Source organism: Acromyrmex echinatior, chromosome 2 (assembly GCF_024713525.1).
Source record: "Acromyrmex echinatior isolate Ae372 chromosome 2, ASM2471352v2, whole genome shotgun sequence".
NCBI classification, from domain to species: Eukaryota; Metazoa; Arthropoda; class Insecta; order Hymenoptera; family Formicidae; genus Acromyrmex; species Acromyrmex echinatior.
The window spans coordinates 1974484-1989303 of record NC_141853.1 but is presented as its reverse complement, the minus strand read 5'-3'; the positions used below and the strand labels follow the sequence as shown (position 1 = coordinate 1989303).

The 14820-nt window shown below is 38.5% G+C and overlaps 1 long non-coding RNA gene across 1 annotated transcript in view; it reads right to left on the bottom strand.

Annotated features, from left to right (window-relative positions):
• LOC147910393 (uncharacterized) overlaps window positions 1-11412 on the bottom strand; it is a 29957-nt gene extending 18545 nt beyond the window's left edge. The window contains exon 1 of the long non-coding RNA XR_015544305.1: window positions 9238-11412. This is a non-coding gene — a long non-coding RNA (uncharacterized LOC147910393). The remainder of the gene's footprint in view (window positions 1-9237) is intronic.
• Window positions 11413-14820: the final 3408 nt, after the last annotated feature.

The following is a 14820-nucleotide window of genomic DNA, read 5'->3' as shown; positions in this document are numbered from 1 at the left end:
TCGAATAAGTGGAAAATTCGGATACAAGAGTCGAAAACAAAGATCTTTGGGTTCGAAAGCGGAACCCTTTAGTCGGAAGACAAGCCATATTCTCTTCGAAAGGGTTCGGTGATGATCGGGGTGCAAGGAAGGAAGGAAAAGAGTGTGTGTAGGTGTGTGTGTGCGTGCGTGTGCACGCGTATGTGTGTGTATGTGTGATAGAGAGAGAGAGAGAGAGAGAGAGAGAGAGAGAGAGAGAGAGAGAGAGAGAGAGAGAGAGAGAGAATGAGCAAACAAGCAGGAGAGAAAGAGGAGATGAGGGCGAAAGAGAAAGAAAGAGGATGCAAACGGGGAAGTGGACGAAGAGAGGAGGAAATAGTCGTCGAGAGACAGGGAGAAGAGAGAGAAGTCGGGTCCGTGACCGAGCAGGATCAATGCACGACGTGGACCTTGAGAGTCCCTCCACCCTTCACCCACTCCTCCGTCTAACTCTCACCCAGCGACGATCCCGCCGCCCTCCTCGCGTGTCGTTCGCAGCCCTTGCACAAGCGGCGCGACGACGACGGAGGCGAGAGGAGGACGAGACGGGCCTGGAGGACGAGCGCAGAGAGGGAGAGACAGGCCTGAGAGAGGAGAGGCAGAGGCGCAGATTGCATCGTGCACAGCACCGCTCTGTCAGCCACACCAACAACGTATAACCGCACTAGCACATCGCCGTCGGCTGCTGATATGCAGGCCGATGCACCGCCATGGCCCCTTACGACGGCCAATGCTCTTTGAGATCTGCAGAGGCTCTAAAAATTGCATTATTAACCCTTAACTGAGTATAGTACGGGCCTCTTGCATGATCTCATGTCCAATTAATTGCTGAAACCGCTGCTGTTTGAGATCAACTTCCTTCATATTTCATCTTCCTATTAGGAAAATGTTTTCCTCTCTTTCTTTCTCTATTTTTCTTTTTTTTTCTAATTAATTTACTTGATAATTCTATTGTAATTCATATCTAGAATAACTGAAAATGTATCAAACAGATGCCATTTCCTAAAGTATTATTCAATCACTTCCTGTACTACGATTCTTTCCAATTTTTAGAAATGTGTATTATGTATGCGCTCACTAAGAAATTACATTAAGGCAGCTGCATTCTGTCAAGCTAAGTCAACCCTCTTCAAAATCGATGACTAATTCTTGATGTTCTGCGATTGCATACCGGATATTTACGTAAATTTTCGTCAGAATGACGGAACATCCTTCATGCATGAATTTGGCAGCTGGACTGAGTTCTAATATAAGTATGCATAGGATTGAATCTCTATTGAAAGATTTGCATCTGTTCGAACCCTTTCCCTGAATTTTATGAATCAGGTAAGAGATTGACAAACTTATATTCCCATTTCGCAAATAACATTTGATACCTGAAGGATGTAGATCAGCTGTCCCAAAAGCGATAATGGATTTATGTTCTTCATATGCCAAATGTGATTGTTTAACTTTAAATTCAATCGTATAATAAATTTATAAGTTAATAACATAGAAAAAAGTACCCTGTACTGGAGATCTAATTATTCTTATATATTTCGCTGAATACGAATCTGACATCAAAATAGGACCATCCAGGATAAATTTTTAATCTAGAGCAAAAAAATGACCCATTTTTTCGTATTTTTGACCCATTTTTTCATAGATTTGTATTCAGCGAAAAATACTCAAAATGCGTAAGAATAATTGAGTCTCCACCTCAGCACCTCAGGATACTTTATTTTTTTTTGAGCCTGTGTAATAGATCGCGTTGCTTGCACTTTTTACACTCAGTATTTTCACTTTCTTTCTTCAATAAATATATATTTACAATAATAAACGATTTATTATTGCAAATATATATATATATATACATATATATATATATATATGTATATATATTTACATTTATCTCATTTTAAGTGCAAAAATTTTAGGACATTTTAAGCAATGTGAACAAACTTAATATATTATTAATGTAATGATTATTGCAATTTGTTATCATATAAATCGAAAAAAACAAATTTCGCTGCCAAACTTGCAATGCGATGACAGAATAAGTGTCTTGATAAATACGTTATTTACTGTACTTTTTCCTGTAACCGTTGAGATATGCCTTTCAAAGTAACGATGTGCGAGATTGATTATACGGATATTGATAAGAAAATCTTGCCGGCACGTGCGTGATAGGTGGCACGAAAGAATGTACGCGTGGCACTAAATGAAATGATAAAAAAGAAATGAATGAACAGAAAATTCATTTCTTATTTTCAAACGAGATGTTCTTTTATGTTTTTTATTATCTCTATTATCTCTGGAATTCCTTTCAGTGTAGATATATGATAGAATGTATTTGCGTTTCTTCGTGTCTCCGAAGAATAATTTAGAAATGCGTGAGCTTTTCTCTTTTGCGCTATTACATGATCAAAAAATTGCAATGTTACGACTTCAAAAGTCAGAACATTTTATAAATCAAATATACATATTTCGAATTCACTAAAAATTATTAATAATTAGTGTATTAATATAAAAAAAATGCAGTCAATTAAATTCTCATATTTAATTAAAAAATCTAACTTAATTTATATCTATTAATTTATACAGAATGGTGAAGTTATATAAAAGTAAGAGAGTTTACGGATTAACCCCATTTCTTTTTTCCCTCCAGATTTTTTAGGTCTGTCGCCATTACACAAACAACCCTTCGTTCCCACGCCACTCGTTTATCTCCACAAGAATTTGACACTATCCTGAAATCCCAGAAACCGTGAGATTGCTATATAATCTGTATCTTTACATACAGTGATGTAAAAATACATGATTTTTAAAAACTTGCCAACCTTAAATTAAAATAATAAAAGTAAGAGTTAATTCATTGTGTAACAATAAGTTTTGTAACAATAAATTCGATTCGTACGGTTAATCCTTCATTTCTCGATACTCTCTACAAGTACAATCCTTTCAGGAATTCAGTGTTTCACAAGAATGCGGGTATTCAACGAAGGGTTTTTGTAACCTCGTCGACCTTTTCTGTTAGCTTACAAACAGATTTGTGCAATTCATGCACAGGCCTAACTTGTGTAGTTGCGTTTACGGAACTGCCAGGATGCATCTGCCAGGGTCGGTAAGACGAGAACGCGACACGCGCAATGTAACGCGAAACTTTTTACATGAGCGATTTTACGTAACAGATGTAACAATGGCCACGTGACGATCTTTTACTTTCGTTTGAAAGCACCGGAAGGAGATCAAGACTTATTATAAAATATTTGATAATATATGCGTAATATATGCGTTGCATTATATGTTCCACTGTTTTTATGAAGAATTAATATTTTCCTATTCGTTAATATTTTCTCCCATTTCTAATTTTAGCAGGAAAGATCGAAGCTAAAGATAAAAAAAATGTATAAAGCAACGTGTATAATCTTGATATCTGTATATAAGCGAAATTGTATATTTGCGTTAATTCCGATTCGAGTTAACGATGTGTAATTAATTATATTTATAATTATAATTTATTATTATTAAATTGAAAATATCGAACGTTAACCTTTAGAGCCATTTTCTTGTAGTTACTCAAGGTGAACGCTAGGGGCTCCTAGTTACATTCGCGAGAGCGTACTTACAAGACGAGTTAACGCAAAACGCGGCAGCGCACGTCGGGTGCATTGCACCCCCGTCCGCCCGACGAGGCGAGGGTTGGATCGATCGCGGGCGTTGGCGCCGAGGTCACCGGCTCGCCTTGCTCGGAGTAATGACCCTCACCCAGTGCAGAGCAATGGCATCGGCAAACGGCACCTTTCCTAGAAAATCGCGAGGGTGGTTGTCGTAGAAGTACACCTCATCGACGCTATGCGATCGTCGTCTCCAATGCGGCGACGCGACGAGGAAGGGGTAAAATGTTATCGCGTGGTCCCATCACCACTGCAAAATGCGCAGAGGTGGTACTTTCACCCCCGCTTCATGCTCCTCCCTCCCTCCCTCCCTCCTTCCCTCCTTTCTACGCCGTCGCTGATGTTGATAAATCCTCGCGCAGGATCGCGGGGGACCTTAAACTTGGGGAGAGGTCGATCATCGAGCTCAGCCTTCGCAGTGACCGCGATCGCGACATGTTTCCGCTTACCATTGAGAGAATATTTAAATAAAATTGTCTCACTTCCAACTAGATAGAAATTCGAGAAATGTTGCATTATATCTTCCCTACTATATCTAAATTTTCTTTCTATAGTTTTTTACCTACCAAATATACAACTGTGAATATTTTTGAGAGAGAAAAAAGAAATCGAACTTTAAATTATTAAGTAGATTTTTCAAGATTATTATAAGAAAAAAATCTCTTCACACGCATAACTTCAAATATTCATCAAGAATTTTACAATAAATAAAAAATGTAATAATTATGTGCAGCACTTCATTTATTGATATTCATATCTTGAAATAATAATGACATGACACAGGATTCAAATTCGAGATAAATCGAACATAATTTTACCCTTTCTTTGGGTTTCTCTTTTCAGTAAGCAAGAAAATGTGAAAGCAATTATCACGGGGTGGCAATTACTAAAATGATGTATGTACATTCACCCCTGGAGTCCCACCGGAAGTTTGCCACCGCGCCAGAAAGTCTCGATTACTTGAGAGTTGCAGCTCACGCGAGCTCTCCCCTTGCTGCAGTTCTACTTTTCGCAGAAACGCGCCCCCGCATAAAAACGAAAGAAGAGAGGGATGAGGCCATTGCATGCAATAGCGATTGTAAGAATAAAAGCGGGGGAATACAGACTGACTGGGTCATTCCACCCTGTTTTACATTACCTAGCGAACGAGGGTCATTGCGAGACGGCGAACCTTTCGAATGGCCTCTCTTGTTCTACCACTTTCGATCCACTTTAATGGCGGGAGCACCAGCATGATAGTATAGTGGTAATAGCATCGGAAAGGAACAATTGAAAAGTAATTCGCATGACACATTGAATCGGTACAAGAATAACATCTGTTCTTTTAGAAATGTATATATCATATTCTTATTTTTCTCTTATTTCTATTCTACTAAACAAAATTGAGCATCTATTGTAAAATCTAATGGCTTATTGAATGCATAAATTTTCTTGTCCAACGTAATTTCAAAAGATAGGCTATGGCCGATATTCATAATCCATTCTTACTTTAAAACCGTGTTAAATAATGTTTTAAAATGCTAATACAGCCCTCTAATTGGTTCTTAATAGTGTACTTAAAATTAAATTAAAAATCCTAAATCTAAAATCCGGCTATAAATACCGTTTTTTGAATCTTTGAAATTTGGAACAACAATACATACTCGAATTTTTAAGATATAATTTATAGAATAAAGATTAAATAATTTATTAGATATATGAAAACTAAGTAAGCAACACAATTTTTTTATTAATGAGATTTTTATGCGATACATTTAGAAACTTTTCTATCCATTATCGTCTTTGAAATATTTATATATATATGTATATAAATATAAACGAGCGCACAGATATATCTATGTTGGATACCAAACGTCATAAATCAAAATGAATAAAATCTTGCATGATATAAAAATTTTATATTATAAAATTTGATTGTATTCCTAAGTAAAATTATCAAGTCCATGTTGCACACTCAGATACTGATACTTTTCTTATCCAAAACTAAAAAGAATTGGAACAACTTGTCTGTCCGTTTTCATCATACAACGATAAGATAAAAGTAAAAACACTGTATAGCATATAATCGTAATCAACTGAAAAATGTAATCGTTTAAATCTATTTAAACTCTTGAATTATTATTGTCAACAGGAAAAATTGATCCAAAAAAAATACCTGAAAACAACCAGTAATTAAAATAATTAAAGAATCGTTGGAAACTTTTTCTGGACAATTGTATTTTTGGAAAAAAGAATTGCAAAATATAAATTTGAGTCGACCAAAATTTCTATATATTTAATAATGTTTCGATGTATTTATCGTAATTGATGTAAAATGTATATTTACACAACTGATAACTACATTATTCAAATTTATTTCATAAACGATTCGTACGAAATAAAATTTGTATAAAATAATTTATATAAAATGTATCGTACTCGATTATAAGGCTTTTTCAAGTTAGGCTTTTTCAATTTATGACACGTCCGGTTGGGAGAAAGTTTATCAGTATATCAACTTGTTTCCGAGGAAATACACGTTTTCCTCCTACGAGGACCGAGAATAGAGACTTTAGGTCCCAACTGTATTTGCCCTTCTTATCATAGCGCATACCATACGTAGGCACTTGACGCGCACATGTTGCGCGCGCGTACTCGACTCACATCTACATGGGACACACAGACAAGTCTTAGCTGAAGGGTGTCTGCGTCCATGGTACACGTTGCGGAATGCAGCGAGGTGCATACACCCTTTTATAATATGTCTGAGAGATCGAGTAGTTCTTCCTCACATGTTTATCTGTAAGCGATCTAGATCTTGGTTTTATGTAATATTTTCCTATCACAAATTATTGAATAATAATTTCATTACGACAAAATATTCATTAGAAGTGGTCAGTTAATTATGATCTGCAATCGATTAAGATTTGTTGATCGAAAACGGTATTACGAAATATGAAATTGTCAGTTTTTTTTTTAGGAATAATACATAAGAGTGAGACAGACAGAAGTAGAAAGCATAAAAATATATTTAAAAGGTATTAGATGTTGAAAGAAGCAAATATTTGAAAAGAGAATTTTTTTATTCTGTTCAGAAAATAAATATTTCTTGCTCAATGGAAAAATTCTCTTGTCTTCATGAATAGCTCTGTCGAAATATATGATGACACACAGAATCGTCACGTCACTGAGCCTTGGCCTCAAGTTAGGAGATAATGAAACATTGATAAGAAGCAGACTATTTGAAAACATAATGACTTGACCCACTCGAGATCAACAATGGAAACTGCATACTCTTGTATCTACCTGAAAGTTTTCCTTGAATAACTGCTCAGATTAGGAGTATTATCATCTCCTTTACAAAATACTTTAACAAATTATTTAAAGTTCATGATAAAAATCTGACCTTTGATCTCATATAGTCTGTGAACTATACACATATATTTGTTGCCCTTTTCCTATGAACCAAATGTACAAAAAAAAATATAGATTACTCTATAAAGCGATGTAAGATCACATCTTTCATCAAAGCATCTCTGCACATCTTTTACACGATTGTATTCACAAAATCATTTCTGCTATCATGTATGTTGTCACCGCGATAACGTGTGTTAGAGACCTTGTTCAAGATCGCTCAATGTATTTTTACAATTGCACGACATCGCTGCCATTTATCTGTCATCCATCGATTCATTGCAAGGAATAATGAAAGCTGTATATTGTGAATCGATAACAAGTTTGTAAAACTACTCACGCATTTATGCGCGGATTGTGCCGTTATGTTACGTTATAGCTTTTGAGTGTTAAGTGTTAATGATTAAGGAAACTCTATAATTCAATTTTTTAAATTTTACTAATTTTACTAGATCACTTTATCTAAACTTATACTACGGATCGCGTGGTCTCCGGTATCAATAGCGAACAATCTTTTTTTAAATAAATTATAAAATCGCCTTGTTTCTTTGTATTCAAATGTTCAGTTTCTCGATTATTCTAGCAATTCGAATCGTTTCCACGCGGTCGATTTGATTGCGTATCTTTCTGTATATAGATAAGAATGTTGATACACTGTACAATGCATTGCGGTGATCTTGCAGAATACTTTTTGATATTTTTCACGGTCAAGGCCGTCCTCTGCGTCATCGTCGAATATATATTTAGAAGAACGATTTAAAGAGACGACTCTTTTTCTTTCGCCACTACATTAACATAGATCATAGACGTTATGGACTGCCGATGTCCTCGAACTTTGCCGAATTCTGGTTCACGTTGCCGATTCAATGCTGATTTCTTTCGTGAACAAAATCAACCAGCCAACGCGGAATATAAAAGAAATATGCTCGCATTATAATCCTTTCGCCACAGACAGCCTTGATCATTTGCCACCTCACTTACGAGGCAGATCATCATGTGTATGTGTGTGTGTGTGTGTGTGTGTATGTGTGTGTGTTCCGGGATTAAATTATCATACAGGAAAATCATTATCTGTTTGTTTCCTTACAACTTATTTATTATTCGACCTATAAATATTTTTTCCTATCGGTTCGATATAATCTTTTCGTCTACATCATATTCTTTTTAATTTATTCATTCCACTCATTCTAACTACGACAAACAGACAACAATGCTTAGCGGGACTTATCGTTAATGAACCTTACCAACATAAACACAGTCGTATCATCTAGAATATAAAACAGTTCTGCGAAATCTGACGAAAGAGAGAGAACGGCAATCCGCCAAAGAATTTCTCGTCTACATCCGACCAGTCGACGCCTCGAAATTTATAGCCATCGTTGTATCGCAGTATGCAAATTTCGTTCGGATCTCCCAGAAGTTTACTTTTTTTTAAACCACTTTTTATGGACCGATGATCTCGTTACTTTTGTACCACGAAACAGCGTATAAGCTCCGCTTGCGTAAGCTATTACTTGTAAATGCGGATATATTTACGAAATATGTATCAATAATATCTCGACGATCAGTGAAAATCCTTACGTATATACAGTTTTGCAAAAATTTTATTACACATACAAAGTATTTTGCAACTATCTACTTTCCTCATGCATTCAATTTTAGAATGGTAATTAATATTTTATAAATTCAATTTGTTTTTAATTCCAAAGGTCTACAAATTCTAAAGAGCAGCAAGTTTTAAGAAACCAATCGGTACACTGATTGTGAGAGAAAAATTTTTGATATTTGAGACTATAATTGCATGGTAAAATAATTATACTTAGTTAGAAACTCCATTTTTATATAATTATTACTGCTATAATATTAGTATAATAATTATATGTATCGTTCTTGTATATCTTCAAAAAATATGTAATTGGCATCGAAAATACCATAAATTATATTTCCCTCAGTAAATACATATATTTAATACAAAGTTAAGTAATTTGCTAAAAATTATATTCGAAGAGAAGGATAAAAATATGTTGATAAATGATTCATAGATATTGCAGAGATCTTCTCTACGTTTCTATATTTCTTTGAGATTCGCTGTATTTCAGAATACAGGTAAAAAAGAGAGAGAGAGAGAGAGAGAGAGAGAGAGAGAGAGAGAGAGAGATAAGTTCCTCACCGAGATCAGGAATAGAACTGGTGGGTTCCTCGTGATGGCCTTTGCTCTCGTTGGAGGTTCTCGCTCTGGGAGGCGGCGGTGGCGGCGGTGGTCTCATGCTGGAGGTCGAACTGACTACAACTGTCGCGGGTGGTGGCGGAGGTGGACCACTGTTTCTTCCGTGATTGCCACGTATTTGAGACTGAGGTGACATCAGCACCGTTTCGCCCCGCGCGTGCCCCTGAGGTGGCCGAGGGCACCAGCCATGTAACACCCTTATGGCACTGCGCACTTCCGCCTGCAGTTCGGCGGCCCTGTCTCGAGCCGTGTGAGCCACCTTCGTTACGGGAAACCCGCGCTATCGCGGGTTACACAAGGATCACGTGACGGACAACACTTCTCTATAAGTCGTGTATAGTCCACTTCACTCACGTAATACGTTGATTTACGATTACACTAAAGTCACGTTACGTTGCACATCGATTAGTCACCGAGTCTACAAAGATATTCTTTTCTAATCTTTGTAATCTATTTTTATCAATAGTTCTCACCAATTCACTGTAGTTTTCGATAAACACTTTGGATCTATTGTTTTCAGTGATATACACTTTATGTCTCTCTATTAGATCCACTAGTCGAGGATCGAACTTGGAGAACACTGAATCCGTATCAATCACTTTTCAAATGTCAATCACTTTTCCGCTTTTGTCAGTTTTATGCCAAGTGATATTTCAATTTGGATGATATGATTAACATTGTTAATCATACTTTTCATTATTCGAATCAACTTCACTTTATCCAGTGACTACAAATTATGTAGATTTAGAGAACTGACTTGGAGTCAGACAGACTTCCTTCAATAAACACAACCTGTCATCGTCACCTCTCTCACTGATCAGGCTCGACTTCACCTGGACCAATAAAGTCACCTCACTCTGTCTCTCTCGCGCGCACTCCCGCCGGTTGTCGAGTGTCACGGTCAATGTCTCATAGTGGCGCGTGGCAGGTGTCCGCGGAAGCTCTCATTCGCGCTTTCGCGACTCGTGCGAAAGAGGTGGGCAAAATTGTCCACAGGGGGTGCACAGGCAGACGTGAGACGAGCGGTTTAGTTAAATAAGCGGAGCGGAGGCGCGTTTCGGAGCTGTCGATCTCGTATGAATGAACGTTTCTTAGCAGTACGCCGAAAACAACAGTCCTCGGCACACGCGTCGTCCCTCGCGAGAGTCAGCAGCAACCTTCCCCTCTCTACCACCCACGCACCCACCACTTTCTCGCTCCCTCCCGGCGCGTCACTCTACCCCACTCACAGTCCCCCGTGTCTCTCACCCTTACGGGCGGCGGGCGCGCTAGAGCGAGAGAGAGAAAGAGAGAGAGACGTCTATGTTCTATCGGCCGCGTCGCGCGGTACAAAGGCGAGCGTCAACCCCTGTCTCGTAAAGTCACGGTATCGTACGCTGTCAAAACAAAAGAGCCTAACGTCTGTAAATTGCGTGGCACATCGTTTCTGACAAATCGCGTCGCGATGGAGATATTACCACGTGTGGTCGCGCGACCAGACAGTCCAGAGTCCAGACACTCGTCTGGTCGCTCAAGTCAGTTAATACTGACGGAAATGCGGCGGTAAATCCGCGTGCGTCGCGCGTGCAAGCGTGCGACTACCGTACGTGTGCACCGTAGGTATGCACCGTGTATTACGTATGCGCGATCGCTGATGCACGACGCGCGACGCTCTGACAGCGAGTAGCGACTAGGCCGACGATGCCGAGAACCGTCATCGGTGCTGGCGAAAGTGAGAGTGTGCCGGTCGCGGCGAATTCAGTGGTGCATAAGCGCGACGGGCACCGTCATCTCTTTCCCTCTCATACGCGCCGTTCTCCCTCTCTTCCGATCCGGTCTCCTCTCTCTCGCTCTCCCTCGCCCTCTCTTTCCTATCCTTACGGGCAGCCTATAGCCGCCGGCAAGCAAAAGCGTGCACGCTCTCGACCTATAGCGTCCGATGTGCCGGCGTGCTCCGTCGCTCCGTGCTGTGTGCTATCCGGTACGCGTGTATATATAAAAGCGGCTGGCTTGTCCGCGATACGACCCCACACACCAGACCCTCCACCGAAGCGGAGAGACTTCGCTCACTTCGCCCAGCGCCCTTCGTCCGCCTCCTTTTCTTGCCGCACTTCTCGCACTCCGCCACTTGAGCTTCTCTTCCTTCCTTCCGTACGCGCGAAAGACGCGACCCTCCGATACAACCCTTTGCTGTTAGATCCGCTTTCTTCGCACGCAGAACGATTGCTTCTACGTAATGCACTTAACATACAGTTATTAACGGAATTAAAGTACCAAAATTTTAACTTTGGACAAACGGACAAATAGATATCCTAGTTGTTTAGATAATTACGTTAGTATACATATATATAGGGAACATAGATAACTCATTAATCATTTTTTAAAAACATCATTAGGAATATCTTTAAACATCTATATTCAGGTATTTTGATTAATCATAACAGGAATAAATTCTTTGTTGCATCAACCCAACAACGCGAAGGGCCGCGCTGCGCGTTAATCCGCCCCTGAGCCAGCGATAGGCAGGGGGTGGTTCAGTGCGCGCCGCGGTTGCGCGTCTGCTATCACATGGCCTTGTCCTTGAATGAGGCTTGTGAACCCGACGCTGCTTTTATCGATCACAGCCCCCGCATCCCGCTTCGACGCACTCGCTATAACCATCCATCTATCTCGTTGCAATGGCGTATCTAGCGAAGAGCGTTCCCAATCATTCGCGACTATTTTTGATCCTACATCTATTAATTTCGGAGATTCATATGTTTGTATTCATTGTATTATACATTTAATTGATTAAGTGTGTTATTTTCGTTTAATATAAATTTTTACAACTACATGTAATTGTAATTACATGTACATAAATATAAGTACAAACTTAGGTTCGGAGGTGGACTTAGCAAAAGGGTTGATGCTGAAAGATAATAAGAAAAAATAATTAGTCTTTTTCAGCAACAATGCAGAATATTTAAATAGAAATAACAAGTCAAATGTAAGTTGAAGTAATCAAATTTGCATGTACTCGTGTACATGGACGTTGGTTACGTATCGTATTTTAGGGTTAAAACGAGATCCGCTTCTTAACCACCGCGAAACTCAGCATAAAAGATTCACGCTGAAACTGAGCATGCTTCGAAGGAGCCACTAAAGGGTTAAATGTACCTAATGTCCGATTCCACTTTTCGTCACTGTGAACTAAACCGGACATGCATCGTGCAGCGACATCCGTCGTGTCTCGGTATTCTTAGGACGAGCCGTAATTTCTAAGACGGGTCCCCCTCGAGTCGCGCCGCAGAAGAATGGGACATAATAAGTAGAATGGTGTGAGCATTAAACCCTTCTGAATTTCGACCGAGAATCTCTGTAGATGGTAAATTCACCGAACTAGATCGGCCCGACTATTCGAAGGTCAAGGCCTCTTTGAGTAGGATCACAAGTTTTACTATCTTTATCTCTTGTCTAATGACACAAGTCATCCAACTTGGACTCTCGCAAGGAATGAGCGAATATGAATACGCAGCGACATAATGTGCCCTACTGAAGAAGGGAATATCTTTAATTTTATCGAACACTATGCGAATGTTTATCTATGGTTACATATATTTAGCGCGAATTCATAAAGTTAAAAACATCCCAGACCGTCATTGTTCATTTAGATTTCAATTTGAGACCAAATACAAATATACATATAATAAAGCTAAATAAAATGTATAAATAATAGAATTAAAACAGCGGACAATTAAAACTCACCCCAGACGATGACCAGACACTTGCCTTAAATCAATCGCCGTTGTATATAGCTAGCTGTAAATTCCGGTCAACAAAAGGGGAGTTCTTTTTGATGCAAATATCAAGTTCAAGGCGAGCCCAAATCCGCCAGTCGTGACTCTCCTCTCGTGCGACATTTCAAAACTATTCTCACGAGGAAGTACATAAGTACCATGTCATTGTCGTAGGTATGTGAGGAGAGAGAATCGCGGGTAGCGTATTACGTGACCGGGTTCGTAGTTGTTTAGATCTAGATGAACCTGAATCATCAAACCGGTCTGAACGCGCGGTCGCCATCGTGGTGTGGCTCAGCGCGACTCTGTTGGATTAGGTTAGGGACAAGGCGCGCGTTGTAACACGCATGAGTTAAAATAGAGAGAAAGAACGACGACTGGAAAGTCGAGGGATTCAATGAGGAAAAGGGATGGTTATATCGTATACCAGAGAAAGATAGTCGTAGGTGGATAATTCTGTATGTGTGTCTCACCTAAGATTATATATACAAAACGTTTATTTACTATTATATATGTATTATATTATATATGTATTCACATAAATGATAAATGGATAAATCAATAGATATACATACAAATAAAGACGAATAAATAAAAAGATACGATAATGAGCTTGAACAAAGAGAGAAATAGTGAAATATTAAAAAAGTGATGGAGGAATGAAAGAATATGGGGAGAGAGAAAGAGAAAGAAATAGAGAATGTGGAAAAGGAAAGGATTAGATTTAGAATTATGTTTTTTAAATTATTTTCGAAATTTCTTTCCATTTTTTAATCCTGCGATACGAGCTCATGAACTAATAAGCTGCAGTTTTATAATAGACTATAAAAATTTCTTTTTCTTGCTAGATGTTAAATAGTCACATTATACAGAGATTATAAATAGAAAAATAAGATAACTTATTTGCAGTCTTTATTAATATATAGCCTCTACTCTTTCTTATCTTACATTTTAATATTTTGCATAGAATATAACAAATGCATATATTATATGTATGTACTATTAAGTATTATAAACCTATATATCGATAAACAAGCTATAAACAAGGAAGGCTTTCTCCAATAGCCTTGAACCTCCACTGAAGCCCCGCAGCTATATGAACTTGAACCAGTCTTTCGATCTGTCCTTGCTCCTTGCAAGTATATTCTGGAACGTATTGACTGGATACTCAGTGGATAACAACAATATTTATCAAACAGTTAAAGTCCACTCTAAATACTATTTTATTATTTTAATATCCAAAAATAGTAATAATATTCAAAGTATATACTTCGTCTTCTTATTTCGATAAATATTTTATTTTTCAAATTATCGCATTTTGGTTCACAGATCTTAATAAAATCAAAGTTCGAAAATGTTGGATGATGTTAAATGAGCTATTCAAACTTTTTCATTGCTTTGATATTGAAGAATGTACTTCAACCAAAGTCCTTGTCCAGGTCGTTCTCCACTTTCGTTCTCCGTTAAAAAACGCCGATGGCGATCACCCAACGAAAGCGAATCGTATCGGCGAGAGTTTTAGAAACCGGATCGCGATCAACGGGGGTCCATGAAAAGTCGTCACGAGGCCAGCGAACGTCGAGAGCGAATGTGAGAGCCGCTCAAGAAAGTGAAACTTTGTTTCTCCTTGCACGAATCATGACAAACTAGCTTTGACTTTCATCGCTATCACTCACCAAGACTAAACTGAAGGAGAAACCAGCACGTTCTATACTAAACAACATCTCCGATCTGTGCCGATTTGCTGCGTCTTAAATCCAAACAGATGCAA